Below are 16,798 nucleotides of genomic sequence, written 5' to 3'. Positions count from 1 at the left end.
TGTGTTTATCCTAGAGTTTTTATAAAACCTAGGATTTGAGATAATTGTAAGAAATAATACAAAGATTGTAGGAAATAATAGAAAGATATTCCATGTTCACTTATCCATTTCCCCGCAATGGTGGTGTCTTGAAGAACTATAATACAATATCAAGACCAAGATTCTGACAATGATACAGTCAAGGTGTAGAGCAGTTCATCACTGCAAAGATTCCTCCTGTTCTCCTTTTATAGCCACATCCACCTCCTTTCCCACTTGCCTCCATCCCTGGCAACCACCTACCTGTTATCTATGTCTATAACCTTATCATTTCAAAAATGTTATATACATGGAATTACAGTGTGTGACCTTTAAGGATTGACTTTTTATACTCAACATAATTCCCTGGAGATTCTTCCAGGTCGTTGAATGTATGAATTTCTTCATATTGCTGAGTAGAATTTCATGGCATAAATATTCCACAGTTTGGTCATTAATCTGTTGAAGGACATCTGGGTTTTTTTCCAGTTTTTAATTGTTAGGAATAAGGCTATGATAAAAATTTGTGTACAGGTTTTTTTGTGTTAACCTAAATTTATATTTGTCTAGGATTAATGCATAAGGGGTACACTTGCTGAGTTGTATGGTAGTTGCATGTTTAGTTTCATAAGAAATAGCTGAACTGTTTTCCACAGTGCTTGCCCTATTTTATATTCCAAGTGTAGTTTCTTCATGTTCTAGCCATCTTTAAGTGTTATCATTATTATTTTACCCATTCTTACAAGTGTGTAATGATATATCATTGTGACTTTAATTTGCCTTTCCTTAATGGCTAATGATATTGAGCATTTTTTTTTATTAATAGAATTTATTTTTGTAGAGTAGTTTTAGATTCACAGCAAAATTGAGTGAAAGGATACAGGAACTTCCCATATATCCCTGCCTCTACACATACATAGCCTCCTCCACCATCAACATCCCCCATCAGAGTGGTACATTTATTACAATTGATGAATCTACATTGTATGGATTTTGACAAATGTATAATGATATGTATTCACCATTACAGTATCACACAGAGTAGTTTCATTGCCCTAAAAATCATTTGTGTTCCACCTATTTATCCCTTCCCTCCCTCCAGTCCTTGGAAACCACTGATCTTTTTACTGTCTCCATAGCTTTGACTTTTCCAGAATGTCATAGAGTTGGAATCATACAGTATATAGCCTTTTCAGATTGGCTTCTTTCACTAAGTAATACACACTTAAGTTTCCCCCATGTCTTTCATGGCTTCATAGCTCATTTCTTTTTAATGTTAAATAATATTCATCATCTGGATGTACCACAGTTCATTTATCCATTTACTTACTGAGGGACATTGTGCTTGCTTCCAAGTTTTGGCAATTAATAATAAAGCTGCTATAAACATCTGTGTGTTAGTTTTGTGTGGACATAGTTTTCAACTCCTTTGAGTAAATACCAAGGAGTATAATTGTTATACTGTATGGTAAGAGTATGTTTAGTTTTATAAGAAACTGCCAAACTGTCTTCCAAAGTGGCTGTATCATCTTGAATTCCCACCAGCAATGAATGAGAGTTCCTATTGCTTCAAATCCTCATCAGCATTTGGTGTTGTCAGTGTTCTGGATTTTGGCCATTGTTACACATGCGTAGTGGTATCTTATTGTTGTTTTAATTTACATTTCCCTTATGACATTTGAGGTGGAACATTTTTTTATATGCTTGTTTGCCATCTGTATATTCTTTTTTGGTGAAATGTCTGTTCATGTCTTTTGCCTATTTTCTAGTTGAATTGTTTGGTTTTTTATTGTTGAATTTTGAGAGTTCTTTATATAGTCTAGATAGTAGTCCTTTGTTGAAAACGTGGTTTGCAAGTATTTGCTCCCATTCTGTAACTTGTTTCTATGTGTTCTTAGTGAAGTCTTTTGCAGAGCAAACATTTTTTTTTTAATTTCGATGAAGTCCAATTTATTGATTTTTAAAAAATGGATTCTACTTTTGATGTCAAGTCTAAGAACTTTTAGATTCATCCTGAATCCTAGAGATTTTTCTCCTATGATTTTTCTAAAAGTTTTATAGTTTGACATTTTACATATGTTTGTGATCAATTTTGTGTTCAATTTTGTGTAAGATGTGAGGTTTAGGTCAAGGTTCATCTTTTTTGCCTAAGGATGTCCAGTTGCTCTGTCACAATTTATCAAAAAGACCATCCTTCCTCCATTTCATTGCTTTTCACCTTTGTAAAAAGTCAGGTGGGCATATTTGTGTGGTTCTGTTTCTAGTTCTCTATTCTGATCCATTGATCTCTGTGTTTATCTTTCTGCCAACACTGCATAGTCTTGATTACTATTTATATACATATATACATTATATCAACTTTCTCTTCCTCTCCCTTTCACACTCTCTCTCTCTCTCTCTCATATATACATACATACATACACACACATATATATGTATATATATATAAAGAACATGTAATGCTGGATGAAAGATAAATATATATTTTATATATATATATATATATATATATATATTGCTCTGATGTCAACTTTATCAGGTATAATATAGACATTCCTGCTTTCTTTTGATTAATTTTATATGGTATATCTTTTTTTATCCTTTTAAATTCAACCTACCTATGTCATATTTGAAGTGAGTTTCATATACAGTTGACACTTGAACAATGTGGAGGTTAGGGGTGCCTGTCTCCTGTGCAGTCAAAAAGCTGCATATAACTTTATAGTCTTCCCTCTGTATCTGAAATTCTGCATCCATGGATTCATCCATCTGCAGACTGTGTAGTACTATAGTATTGAAAAAAAATTGAGTAAAAGTCGATCTGTGCAGTTCAAACCTGTGTTGTTCAGGGGTCAACTGTATTCATCATATTGTGGTATCATGTTTTTTTAATCCACTTTGCCAATATCTCCTTTTCCTTGATGTATTTAGACCATTTATATTTAAGGTAATTATTGATATATTAGGGCTTAACTCTGCCATTTTATTTTTTGTTTTATGTTTGGCTCCTTTGTTTCTTTATTCTTACCTTCCTTTTGGTTATTTGTTTATTTATCTTTTTTTTCCTTTGGGTTATTTGAACATTTGTTTTAGGATTCTATCTTGACTTATTAGTAGTTTTATTGAATATATCATCTTCTTAGTTATGATGATATAATTATCATCTATATTGCCTCCAAGTGAATATATAAGATCAATTCCCTACTGGGCCACATTGCCATTAGGGAGTGTGGAAGTGGAGGACTAACCTACACCATTTTGTTGCTGCAGGGTGGGTAGCAGACGCTCAGCTACCCACTAGACCTCAGTAACACCAGGGGAGGGGAGTAAGTGGAAGTAGAGTACCAACTAGCTACACTCCTCATAACTTCCAATGACTTGATGTCATATTGGGTGGAGACTTAACTCCCCATGGAGCCTCCTGACCCTAAGGCAAGGGGAGAGCAGAATGTCACCAAGCCAATCTCCTGTTATTGGACCAACTTGTTGGTGTAGGGTGGAACTGGAAGCTCATATTACCATTGGATCCTAGTGACAAATGAGGGGGGAGGCAGGTGGCATGTCAACTAGCCCTGTTTTACATCACCCCCTTCAGTCTTGTTGCTGCTGGGTAAGTGTGGTTGTTCAGCTTCCCAATGGACTTCATTGATCTCTGGGGTTGGGGCAAAGTGGAGTGCTTACTAGCATTGACTTGCACCACTTTGTTCAGTCTCATGACTTCTGGGTAGCAGTGGAGACTCAGCTCACCATTAGAGCACATGGACACTACCCTTGGGGGGTTTGGGAGCACTATCTGATTCTCCTGAGAAGGAATGGAAGATCATTCCTCTGTTTGACCTGCCAATACCACCTGTCAAGGTGCCAATACCACCTGTTTCCATTAACAGTGTAAGGAAGATTAGCTCCTTGTTAGGCTCCACCAACAACACCCAGCAGGGGAATCGAAGCATGCTGTCTGCTCCAACAGGGCTGAAAGATGGGATGAAGATCAATTCCTCACTTGGCCCTGCTGAAACTACAGTAGGGGTGGGTGATGGGGGAGTACTTCCTATTGGTGTTTGACTGGAGTAGGGTGGTGTGATGGACTGAATTATATCCCCCTCCCCCTCCAAATTCATGTGTTGAAGCTCTAACCACCAATATGATTGTATTTGGAGATAGAGCTTTTAAGGAGGTAATTAATAATGAGGTCATAAGGATGAGGCCCTAATTGGTAGGACTGGTGTCTTTATAAGAAGAAGAAGAGAGACCAGAGATCTCTGGTCATGTGAGGATATAGCCAGAAGGCAGCTGTCAATCCAGGAGGAGAGGCCTCACGGGAAAACAATCCTGACCTATGATCTTGGACTTCTAGCCTCTAGACTGTGATAGAAAATATATTTCTCTTTTTTAAACCATGCAGTCTGTAGTATTTTGTTATGGTAGGGTGTTCTATATATTTCAATTAGATCCTGTTTACTGGTTATATTATTCAGTTCTATATGCTTGTTGATTTTCTGTCTGATAGTTCTATCAGTTAGGATGCTGAAGTCCCCAACTATAATTATAGATTTGTCTTTTCTTCCTGTCAGTGCTATCAGCTTTTGTTTCATGTGTTATGGCAACCCAGGGCAGACTTTTATAGGCAGATACAGCCAAAATGTTTTCCAGTTGTTAGGCCACCATTTCCTAGTCCTTTGGTTACATAGAGCAGGTTTTTCTTGGAGCTTTTCTTTTCCTGTGCCTGTTGGTATTCCTGGGTTGGGGGCTTCTGTAGTACGCTGTCTGGTATATATGGGGGATAATAAAGAGACCCAGAGAACTCACCACTGTATCCTTTCTCATGTTCTGAGGTCCCTAGGCAGCTCGTCTTCTTTCCATCTGTCAGGGATTTCCTAGGCTGGTTTGTTGTGTTATGTCCAGTGTAATTTTAGTTATAAAGGGAAGGACCTGGAAGGAATATGGCTGCTCTATCTTGGTGATAGCTATAGTATGTTTCACTAATGTTATCAAAATCTAAAATTAATAAGTATATTTATCCTTCTCCCAAACATTGCAAGGACATCGAAGACTTTAACTATGATCATTTTACTTTCAGTTCTTTATTTTATTGGTTTAGAAATATTAAACTTATAATTTCTGTCTTATAATTGCAATATCTAAACTTTTTGATGGTCTAAAGTCATTGTCATTGGTTATTGCCGACTGCCACTCAATTCATTGCTTTTGTGTGTGTGTATAGTCAGAGAAGTGTTTGTTTTATTTATGCAAAAATGTTAACAATGTTCATCTCTGAGTGATGAATTTATGGATAATTTTATACTACATTTTTATACATTTTATTATTTTCCAAATTTCCTACTATAAGTATAGATTACGTTTATAGTCATATAAAACCATAAATCTTTTTCTTTTGAAGCTAACATTTCTCATTAGAAAGCTAAGCTTATTGAATATGCCATATATCCACTCAATTAAGTGAAAATGATTTTAATTAAACAAATCATTAACTTGGAGAATAAATCTGTATATGAAAGTACAATTAATTAATTTGCTAATTTTTTAACCTGTTGTGGTCATTACCCTATGTTTTCCTTGGTGAGGTTGTCTATAATGAGCCAATATGCAAATATTTTCTCTCCCATAATTGTGGTTAAATCGGGACAACTAATGTCAATAAAATAAATGTTTAATTTAAAATGTATTTGAAAGAAGAGCCCCAGTCTGGCTGGATTTGTTAGTTTTGTGTCAGATGGTGAAGAGACCTGTAAACAGAAATGCTGGAGAGGTTTGAGGGAAGAACACAGGATATTGGTGGGAAGATGATAAGAATCTTTATGGTAGTTACTGGTAGAAATGTTAGAAACACTGCTGTGGAACAATATAGCCAGACAGAAAAGTACCATATCTTTAGAAATCCTCAAGGAGTGAGCTTTTTCTGCCTCCTTTAATATTATCGTTTGGAGTTGAACAACCTAATTAGGCCTTATCACATTTCTGTAGGGTGAGTATGGATTTGGTGTAAGCCATATCCACAAAGGCTTCCACATTAGTTGGCCAGTCAATAGCATGTGAACCTGAGGCAGCTTCTTTGATCTTTGCTTTTCTGCCTACTGCTAGTGATCCCTTAGGCTGGCGTGCTTAGTGGTCAGCTCTCTTGTTTTTTTCCCCATCTTTCTATGGCACGATATTGAATCTCAAATTTTTTCTATTTTTTTTTAATTTTGGGGGGCTCTGTTAAAAGATAGATGGTGCCATTCCATTCTCCTCATACTATTATATCATTGAAATCTTTTTTAACATTTAAAATGAATTTAGGATTGCATCAAAGTAGCTAGACAGGGCAAAATAATCTGTGAATACATATAAAGTTCTTTACAGGGACTGGTATTTAGTAGATGTTCAACAAATACTCCCATCTGTCTTGATTAAACTTCTAGAGAGAAGAAATGTCCTCTAAGCTATTTAATTTACTTTTTAATTCAACAAATGTTTTAATTCAACAAATATTATATTGTCTGCATAGTTTATTTTCTGTTCATTATTTTTTTCTGCTATTTTTATGATTAGCAGACTAGACGTGTCATTACCCATAATGTAGAAATATGATGATAGTGCACATATATCCATTGTGCAAAAAATGAAGCAGTGCGGTATAGGACAATAAATGCTTGTCTTTGAAGACCTATGTGATTATCTGGCCTGCTCCACTTTATAGTTGAATGACCATAAATCAATCACTTATTCCCTTTGAATCTCAGCTCATGTACAAAAATGGAGCCAATGATACAGACATTGACTGTCTAATAGAATTGTTACACATAGCAATTTACAAAACATTTAAAAAATATGTGCCAAGATTTTAAAGTGCTATACAAATGTGTTGTGTATCTAAATATATTAGCTACTCACTTAATTTTAAAGGTTTCATTTTATGCTGAGGTCAAAGTTCTTTGAAAATGTTCCACACAATATTTATAGTGTACAATAAGTGTAAATGATTACTTTTTTATAGGTGAGGAACTTTAGTCAGAGAAATTAAGCAGGAGGATAAACTGAGAATAGAATTTCAGTCTCGTTCTCAATCTGATATTTTTATGTGGTAGGTCATATCTTCCTCTTCACCTGTTTCTGAAAACTAAAATTAATGAAAATGTCTTAATGAATAATGAAATGAAAATAACAAGTTATAGAATGTTCAGCTGTAGAGTTTGTGAAACTGTATAGTAACCTCACTGATAGGCAAACACATCTTGTCCAAGAGTGTACGTTTCAGTTCAGAGTTCATAAATGAGAAAGCTTAATTTAAAATGTGGTCAAATATATAGTACAGTACAGAATCTTGTCCCCTTCTCAGATAGTAGGGTATAGATTATATGAAATTAAGAGTTCTTTCCTATTTTAAATTCAATCACCAAGCAATTTATAGAAGCTTAGTTTAATCTGGAAGTATCAAAAACCTAATACAGTTGAAGTACCTATTAAACAATTTAAGACATCTGTTATCATAAATGATATTAAAGTAATGAAGAGGTCAAAAAATCATTTGATAGTTGTTTCTTTGAGACCAAATCCACATACCACAAAGCTGATCAGTAAAGGAACAACCAAGAGGATTGTCTGTGCTTTGTAGATGTTCTGACCACAGTATTCTTTTTTAGATTTAATCTCATTGGCAAAACACAATACAGTAGCTGCTTTAGTTACAATGAATTTTGGTTATGTCACTTTGAATCACACTCTAATCACAGAAAATGAAGACAATGAAAAAAAAAGCCTGTGTTCATTTCAAATATATTCATGAGCCATAGACCCAGGGCATTGTTTTCCTGATCATATCCCCAAAGATGTCAGTCAGGCCTTTTCAAATCCAGCCATCTCTTTTGTCAATAAGTCTGCTTAAGAGATGAGATGATTTTGATTCAAATTCAGTATCAAAATATCAAGCCCAACACAGTAATCTCAAACATTACCTCTGCATTACCTCTAACTCAATATGCAGAAAACACTTACCCTCTGACATTTCAGAGTAATAAATCAGCACCATCTGTCCCTGGGCTCTGCTTCTTCTCTCCTCCTTACACTCTGCTCAAGGGCATTCATCATGTTCCTTCCATTAGTGCACACCATAAAGATGTGTTGTTCTGACATCTGTATAGCAGCCAAAGTTACACTGCAGGGATGCCAAAATACCTTATCATATTGTCATGAATGCCAGCCCCTTTTTTCCCCATTGAAAAGCTCTTTTGCTGTCTGGAGAAAAATGGCTGCACATAAATTTACCATTATTGGTTGCATTTTGTTTGAGAAGAACCCAATGTCAATTACATTACTGCTTGATCTTAGAGTGATTTCAAACATCAGATAGTGAGCATGAGAATGGAGAAATATAATCCTGTCTTCAAATATGACAATGCCCCAAATTGTAACTAATTTGACAGCTTCTGAATATAGGGTTTATATACTGCAGATTAGTTTTGTTCCTCGCAGAAAAAAAGTGTATTATGGTACACAGATTTAACAATTGTGACTCCACTAATCCTAAATGACCTTGAAAATTGTTGCTATGTGGTGATTTATATTTTATAATCATATTCAATAACTCTGCTTTAGAGGAGAGAGTTAACATAGCATGCAGCCTATGTTTCTCTAGTCACCATTCCATCTTCTATAACACTTCAGAGGTGAGACAAACTTTATTCCTCTGAGAAAATGCTTCCTCCCAGGATGTGATGCAATTGAAGAATAAGTAAATGGGACTAAAAGTGGTGATATACATGGTTTTCAGGATTCCCTTACAATACTTCCAAATAAGAACATTTGGGATGGTTTTATGGAAGGAGCAGAGGCAAATAGTTAGGAATCTTCACTTGTTATCCCATATTTAATTCTCCCAAAAGTTCTATTTTATGGGAAGAAACAGTCTCAGAGAAGATGAGCAATTGAGTAACTTTTCTGAGCCACATATTCCCCATTTGGATAAAAGATTAGATACCTCTAAGACATCTAATAGTTATGGCAGTCTGTGATTCTTACTTATTCCCACCACACCCCCTTTCAGGATCTGCCACACCTCAGATTCCAGAATACTACAGAGGTTGTTGTTATGTGTGTTTAGGGGTAGTGGTTGTGCAGGGAAGGGGAGGGGTATATGAGACCCATGAATCTTGCTTTTTGTCTTCTTCTAACTTTGATACTTTAGCTCATGCCTTGCACCTCAGTATCCCCAATCACTGGATTTACTGCCTGGAATACAAGTTCCCTAGTGTCTAGGTCTCCTGCCAGTGGACTTGTTGCCTTTTAAGTGCTTCTAAAATACTTAAACAATATTTTTTTCAATGTCATGTCTTCCTGAATTCCCATTACTTAGTTATCCTCTGCTTTCCATGCTGGCCTGATTTCCAGATTTCAAATCTTCCTTTAGATTTATAATCCAGTGTTCTGAACCATATGTTTGAAGTAAACAAACCCTAATATTACCGTGTTGTCTGGATTTTTTCATCTTGCAGTTTTACCTCAACTTTTCCCAGTTTTGCCTTTCTTAACTGCAGTCTGATTCCCAACTTTGACAAAGTTAGTGATCGAAGTGCACATTTTTTCTGATCTTAATATTGATTGGTGCATGTATGAGTGTGTTGTTAACGAGGAAAAAAAACCCCACTCTTCCTAATGTCCACCCTTCTTTATCTTCTTTATTACATTATCCTAAAAGATCTGTTTTTTAGGAATGATTCTGTTTGGGTTGTTGGAACTATAGAGACCTATGAACCACTTCTGCAACGCTTAGGTGATTGTCTCATTAGAAACACAAAAGACCAGGTAAGGTAAAAGAGAAGAAAATGTACCATGCCAATATATTTTTTAAAAATCACAAATAGAAAACCAAATATTTTACTTTTTCTGAAGGCTAAAACATAGTTATCATTAAGTTAGAATTTTTCTTGATTAGGTTATAAGTGGAACACTATAGAAGGATGAATGAGTTCACATTACAAGTCATTTTACTCTTGCAATTTGGATGTAAAATATAGTTTACATTTAAATTGTAAAATGAAAAATGTGTCAGGCAACTTAGAGAAGTATATGGCACTTATATTGCAAGTCCCTTAATATGACCATTTAGTTTATATGACCACCTGTAGTGCCTATTCAATGTGAGGATAAGTTTTAATTGAGGTATGACAAAAAAATGTTTTTGGGAGAAAATGAATTACATGGACAAAAATATGTTTAATCAAAATAACATCAATGGATTCCACCTAGGAACATTATCTTTACTTGTGATTATATTATTCTGGAAAATAAATGATAAAATTGAGAATTGTGACCAAAATTACAAAACACAAGATGTTTTAAGAATAAATGCATTCTTTTTCTTTAGGGGTTTACACAACCATTTTGTCTCATTATGCCTTATTGGTGTAAACCCCTGAAACAAAACTGCATGTATTATTAAAAATGGCCACCAGAAATCCCTGGCCAACCAGCATCCTCCTTGCAATTTCTGTATCACCCTTATTTAACTAACAGTTACAGTGGCATTTATCTTTTCCTAGTCTAGGAATGCAAGCATTGCTATCTACAATATTTTTATTTAAACTATTATAAAAAGCATATCTTTGTCATATTTAATATCTTTTGTGCTACCAACAAGAAAGACTATTTTCTTTTAGATCAAAGAGTCTTTATAATAATCTTCTATAAAAACAAAAAAGCAAAATCAATTCTGTGATGTGAGAGCATATTTTTTTCCATTATACTCCAACTCTAAAAACTGATCAAAATTATAGCAAAGAAGCCATTTTCCCAGGTTTGAGTTTATATTTTAGAAATACATACACACACACGTCTCCTAACTTGATTTTTTTTTTTTTTTTTTTTTTTGCTGGTACGCGGGCCTCTCACTGTTGTGGCCTCTCCCGTTGCGGAGCACAGGCTCCGGACGCGCAGGCTCAGCGGCCATGGCTCACGGGCCCAGCCGCTCCGCGGCATGTGGGATCTTCCCGGACCGGGGCACGAACCCGTGTCCCCTGCATCGGCAGACGGACTCTCAACCACTGCGCCACCAGGGAAACCCTCTTAACTTGATTTTAAAATGAGGTTGAGTCTTCCAATATACACTATGTGGGTTTAGGCAATTGCCCATATCAAATTTGTGAAATGTATTGATTTTTAATGAAAATATATTGAAAGGGTGGGAATACCATAACATTTCAACTATCTTGCCTATAACCAAATAAAGTGAAGTGTGTTTGTTTTTAAATTTACTCTTAGCTTATCAGTGCTGTTGTCAAAAAGAAGGCATAGTCTCAGGCAGAATACAGGTGTCAACATTTTTGGATTTCATTTTCTCTAAATAGGCTTCTTTTTGAATAAGATTGCATTCAAAGGCTGTCTTTCAAGACAGTTCTATTTCTCTTTGAAGTGAGAATTTTCTGTTCCTACGTTTGCATTTTTAAAAGTATTTTAGAAGGAAAAGATGTCACCTCAAATCAGTGACGCAACACTTACTAACTTGAAAATTTAAAGTCAACCATGGTACTCTATAATTAATATACTTCAAAATTTCCTTCAACTACTCTTCAGCGTGGCATTCTGATAAACAAATCCTTTGAAAACTCACAGCCAAGAGTAAGAGTAGAATAATTATTTGGATCTTGTGAACAGAATTAGAGAAAAGGAAAAACACTTTTATCACTTTTCTGAAAATAACTGATCAGATAGGCCTGATTTTTTCTTCATAAGTACAAAAGGCCTGGGATTCCTGATATCCATTCCATTTCACAGTTCTGGCACCATGTTTATATTTAAGTTTCTCTGGTAAAATGTTTTCAAAATCATGGTAGCAAATAATTCTGCTTTTGTTTTTTTGTTTGTCTGTTTTTTGACGAGTCTTCCTGAAAAATCTGTTTTTACATACATATGTTTCAAGAGAAAATTAAAGACATTTTAAGGGCTTTGCAGGGAAATGTAGAAAAAATGTTAGTAGAGATGACAAGTCTATTAACATTACGACCTTTCTTTTGATGTTTTCTTAATTTCTGCCCATGAAGGAATTTAGAATATGTCACCTCAAAATATGCCACTATAGCATGTTGATCATTTTGAATTAATAGCAGATGCAAGAACAGCACTCTGACTCTACTTTTGATTCCTGAAAGCAGGGGATGAAATTCTTATATGAGACATATCCTCTCTATACTAGAAGGAAAGAAACATTCTTTTTTTTTTAATTTTGTATTAATTTGTATTAGAGTATAGTTCCTTTCTTATCAAGGATGAAAAATAGAGACCAAGAGAATTCTATACAAAGAGACCTTGTTAAAATAAATCTTATCTTCCTTCAGCCTCCCCACATAATTTAACTACTTTTCCACAATTGCCTCTCGCACTTCAACCCACTACAGAAGCATGTAGGTTTGACATTTCTTTGGGTCTTCATTCCTTATAAGGGCCCCCGTCTCACATAAACTTAATATAAATGTATATGCTTTCCTCTTGTTGACCTGTCCTATGTCAGTTTATTTCTCAGGCTCAGCCAAAAAACTCTAAGAGGGCAGGGGTAAAAATTTGCCTCCCCTATACCCATGTAAGAATGTAAAGAGAAGAAGACTAATAATTATTAATTAAATATTGTCAAAGCATGTGAGGGGAAAATATCTGTGAAAAAACAGGCTCTTTTCTATTTTTTTCTTTAGTTTTCCAGTCTAGTGGCTCTATTACATCCCTGGCAATAATCAAGCCAGGGTTCCTGAAAAAAATGGGTCTCTTTTGGCCTGTAAGGCAAATGTATGTAACTGCTCACCTGTTCTAACAAGACTGCTACTTGGTAAGTTTAGTTTAATCTTTAATGGATAGTATTTATTATTTTTCCTTTTCTGCTAGCTCTTTGTGCAGCTATGTAGCCATTTACTTTCTCTTTGTGTGAGTTCATACGTTTATAAAATCTGATACCTTCCTCTCAGATGTCTTAACAAGTGGAATGCTTGTGAAATGCTTGGAAAGTTGTGAAAGCTACTTCCTATTTAGAACATGTAATAACCAGCATCTTTCTGCTTTGAGAAATTAAAATACTTAGTCAAGATTGTAGTAAGAAAAATCCTCTTAGATTGTAGTACTATCATCTAAGTAAGGGTCAGCAAACTATGGCCCACATGCCAAATCTTCTCTGAAACCAGTTCTTGTAAATAAAGTTTTATTGGAACACAGTCACACTCATTTGTTTATATACTATCTATTGCTGCTTTCACACTGCAACAACAGAGTTGAGTAGTTGAAATAGACTGTAGGTTCTGTAAAGTCTAAAATATTTACTAATTGGCCCTTTATAGAAAAAAAATTGCTAACTGCTCACCTAATCAACATTATCTTGAGTTCTGTTGAGATTATTCATGTGTCAAGATTTGCATTAAGAAGTATTCATTTTATAACAGATAGGCCCCTATATACTGTTTACTATAAATAGATATACATTAATTCCCTTCTCTCAATCCTACATCTTCCCTTTAAGAACTGGGACTTTATGAAAATTTATCAGGAATTCCCTTTCAGTCTGGTGGTTAGGACTCAGTGCTTTCACTGCTGGGGCCTGGTTTCAATCCTTTTTTGGGAAACTAAGATCTCACAAGCCACATGGTGCAGTAAAAAAAAAAACAAAAAATGAAAATCTATCATCTCTATTCCTACACTGGTGCTGTGAAAAATCTGTCTCATTAACTCATTCATTCATTTATTCATTCATGTTTACTTAGTAATTACTATGTCAGCCACTGTGCTAGATGCTTGTGCAATAGCGGTGAAAACCTCAGAGACAGTCCTTGCTTTCCCAAAACTGACCTGTAAGTTCTATGCATTCCTTCTCATGGCCAATCTTTCCTGCAACATCTCCCAATTATTTCCCTCCCTACCCCTTGTGGGTCAGACTGGACTATTCACTAACCTCCAAAGGCAATACTGTATTATTCTTTCCATCTGGAATACCTCTCTGTTCCACTGCCAGCTGTCAAAATCCTAACATGGGTTTCCTCGTAAGATGAAAGCCTGGCTTGTTTTACAGTTTTTCCTTTCAATCCTCAAATTTCAAGAAGTGGTATATAATTGATATAAACAAGTAGTAAAGCTATGATTATCCCCCCCAAAAAAACAAACAAACAAAGAAAACCAATAATGATGGACTAGACTTTGTGAGAAAACCTTGAAAGAAGGTGAAGGGCAATAGATAATCAGCTTGAAGAAAGAAAAACATAACCCAAAAACATATGAGGGACTATTCTACTATAAAACACAGGAGTAAACACCATGATTGTAGAAAGGTAATACCAGGAGTAAGAAGAAACTCAAGGGCAACCAACAGCAAGGATAATTGGAGTACCACAGAATGGGAAACTGGTCACTTTGACCACTGAAATTTACATCCCACCTGACATTTGGAGTAGATAGTAGCTGTGTCAGTGTCTACTTTTAGGCAAAAATAGATTTGAGAGGTGAGGAGAAACTCCTCATGATACATGAGATGATTTTTTTTTTTGGTAGTACACTGACATTTTTAAAAATTAATAGTTATATGTAACTGGCATAGTAACCTATGATTTCATGGATATAACTACCTAGAGTGAGTTTAAATTGAGTTAAAAGTGAATTAACTTAAAGTTATTAACAAAATAAAATTATAGTGGTGTTCAGATATAAAAATTGTGAAAGTGATAAACAAATGACTTAAGTTTGAGAAATACTATACTAGAATATGTATTACAAGAAGAAAAAATAAATCTAAGATGAGAAAGTCAAATATAAGAAAAAACGATGAATAAAGGACCAAAGGGTAACAGATTATGCCACCCCAACATATGCCACTTTTGGCATAAGCATTATTTTGAGCTGAAGGCAATTGAGAAGAAGCCAATGCAAGAGAAGATTTTTCCCCTTGTTTGTCTAAGAATAAGACATAAATTTACAAAGGCATTCCTCATCCTCTCTCTACCAGAGGACAAAAGTTTACCAGAGAAAACTTTAAAGTTTTACCAGAGAAAATTTTAGACCCTTAACAGCCTGGAGAATGCACCAGAGGAGTCTACATAACAAACTTTACTAATTAGCCTTTACCTCTGCCCTTGTAGATATAAAACGGCTTTCCTTTGTCCTGTCATTTCTCCACAAATTTATTGTTCTTTATTGAAAATGCCATGTAAACTGGAATTCTAAGCCAATTTGGGTACTTATTTCTCCCTGGGTATCTCCTACATATGCATGAGGTATACATGTTAATAAACTTCTGTTTGTTTTTCTCTTGTTAATCTTTTATTACAGAGGTCTCAGCTAAGAACTCAGAAGGGTAGAGGAAAAATTATTCTTTCTCCCCTACAGAAAGTAATACAAATTGTTAAAACTGATAACTGTTGATGGTAAGAAAAAAAAGTTAAATTCGAAACTGGAACTGAACTCCACATTTTAAAAGGGAAAGAGGAAGAGGGAAAACAGGAAGAAAAGAGGTATGTAGGACTTTCCTGATGGTGCAGTGGTTAAGAATCCACCTGCCAATGCAGGGGACACGGGTTCGAGCCCTGGTCCGGGAAGATCCCACATGCCACAGAGCAACTAAGCCCATGCGCCACTACTGAGCCTGAGCTCTAGAGCCCACGAGCCACAACTACTGAGCCCACGTGCCACAACTACTGAAGCCCGCACACCTAGAGCCTGTGCTCCGCAACAAGAGAGACCACTGCAATGAGAAGCCTGCACACCACCATAAAGAGTAGTCCTGGCTTGCAGCAACTGGTGAAAGCCCGCGTGCAGCAATGAAGACCTAACACAGCCAAAAATAAATAAATAAATAAAATTTAAAAAAAAAAGAGGTATGTAAATATGTGCTGCATTTCTTGTTTTTGGTTGAGGGACAGAAAATAAATATCAATGAATACTTTTGAAAATCTAGGTTTAAATGTTTGTATTGTTGTTGAAACCAAGTTCCTGTGCCCCAGGCACAGTAAGGCCAAACAAACCTAATGTTGGCTTTTGGAGCAGAGAAAGATTTATTGTAGGGCTAAGCAAAAAGAATGGGTAGCTTGTGCTCAAAAGACCAGAATTTCCCAATGGGTTTCAGGGAAGAAGTTTTTATAGACAAAATTTGGAGGGAGGGCTGCAGGGTGTGTAACCCTCTTCTGATTGGTTGGTGGTGAGGTAACAGGGAGGTGTTCCAGGAATCTTAGTTATCAACCTTCTTTTTCCAACCAGTCTGGGGTCCATGTGCTGTGGTCAGTCTGAAGTTACCATCCTCTACCTGTGTGGGGGGCCTTAGCTCCTGTAGAAGAGCTCAGAGATATGTTTCAAATTGTTATGCACATCCCCAGAGGAGGAACCAGGACCAGGCCCCATGATGCACTATTGTTTCTTTCTGCATTTCCTCACTCTCCTAATTAGTAACTGTTGAATCTGCCCTTTGGAACTCAGGGAAGGGCTAGGAGGCTGAAACCTTTTTCCTACAAACAGAAATGGGGGACATGGAAAGGCTTTTGTACTTGGAAGGGCCCCACAGGGTCCTGCTCCGTTTCAATCCCCGCTTTTCTTTAATACTCCTCAATCTTGAGGGGAACAGATGTTGGACAAGAAAGGGAATAAAGTTTTGGTTAGAAAGGTTAATCATAAACTCAGCAGAGAAACTCGGTTTTAGGGGGACTCAGTTTCAGTATTAAAGTTTAAGGATAATCACTAGCAGAATACACATGTAGAGGGAAACACACATAAACATAAATAGAAACATACTCACACACATATTTCAAAAAATTAAGAAAAAACATGAATTAAA

The sequence above is a fragment of the Globicephala melas genome, chromosome X (assembly GCF_963455315.2).
Source record: "Globicephala melas chromosome X, mGloMel1.2, whole genome shotgun sequence".
In the NCBI taxonomy this organism is placed as follows: domain Eukaryota; kingdom Metazoa; phylum Chordata; class Mammalia; order Artiodactyla; family Delphinidae; genus Globicephala; species Globicephala melas.
The sequence above is the reverse complement of the archived record's forward strand: the minus strand, read 5'-3'. Positions refer to the sequence as shown.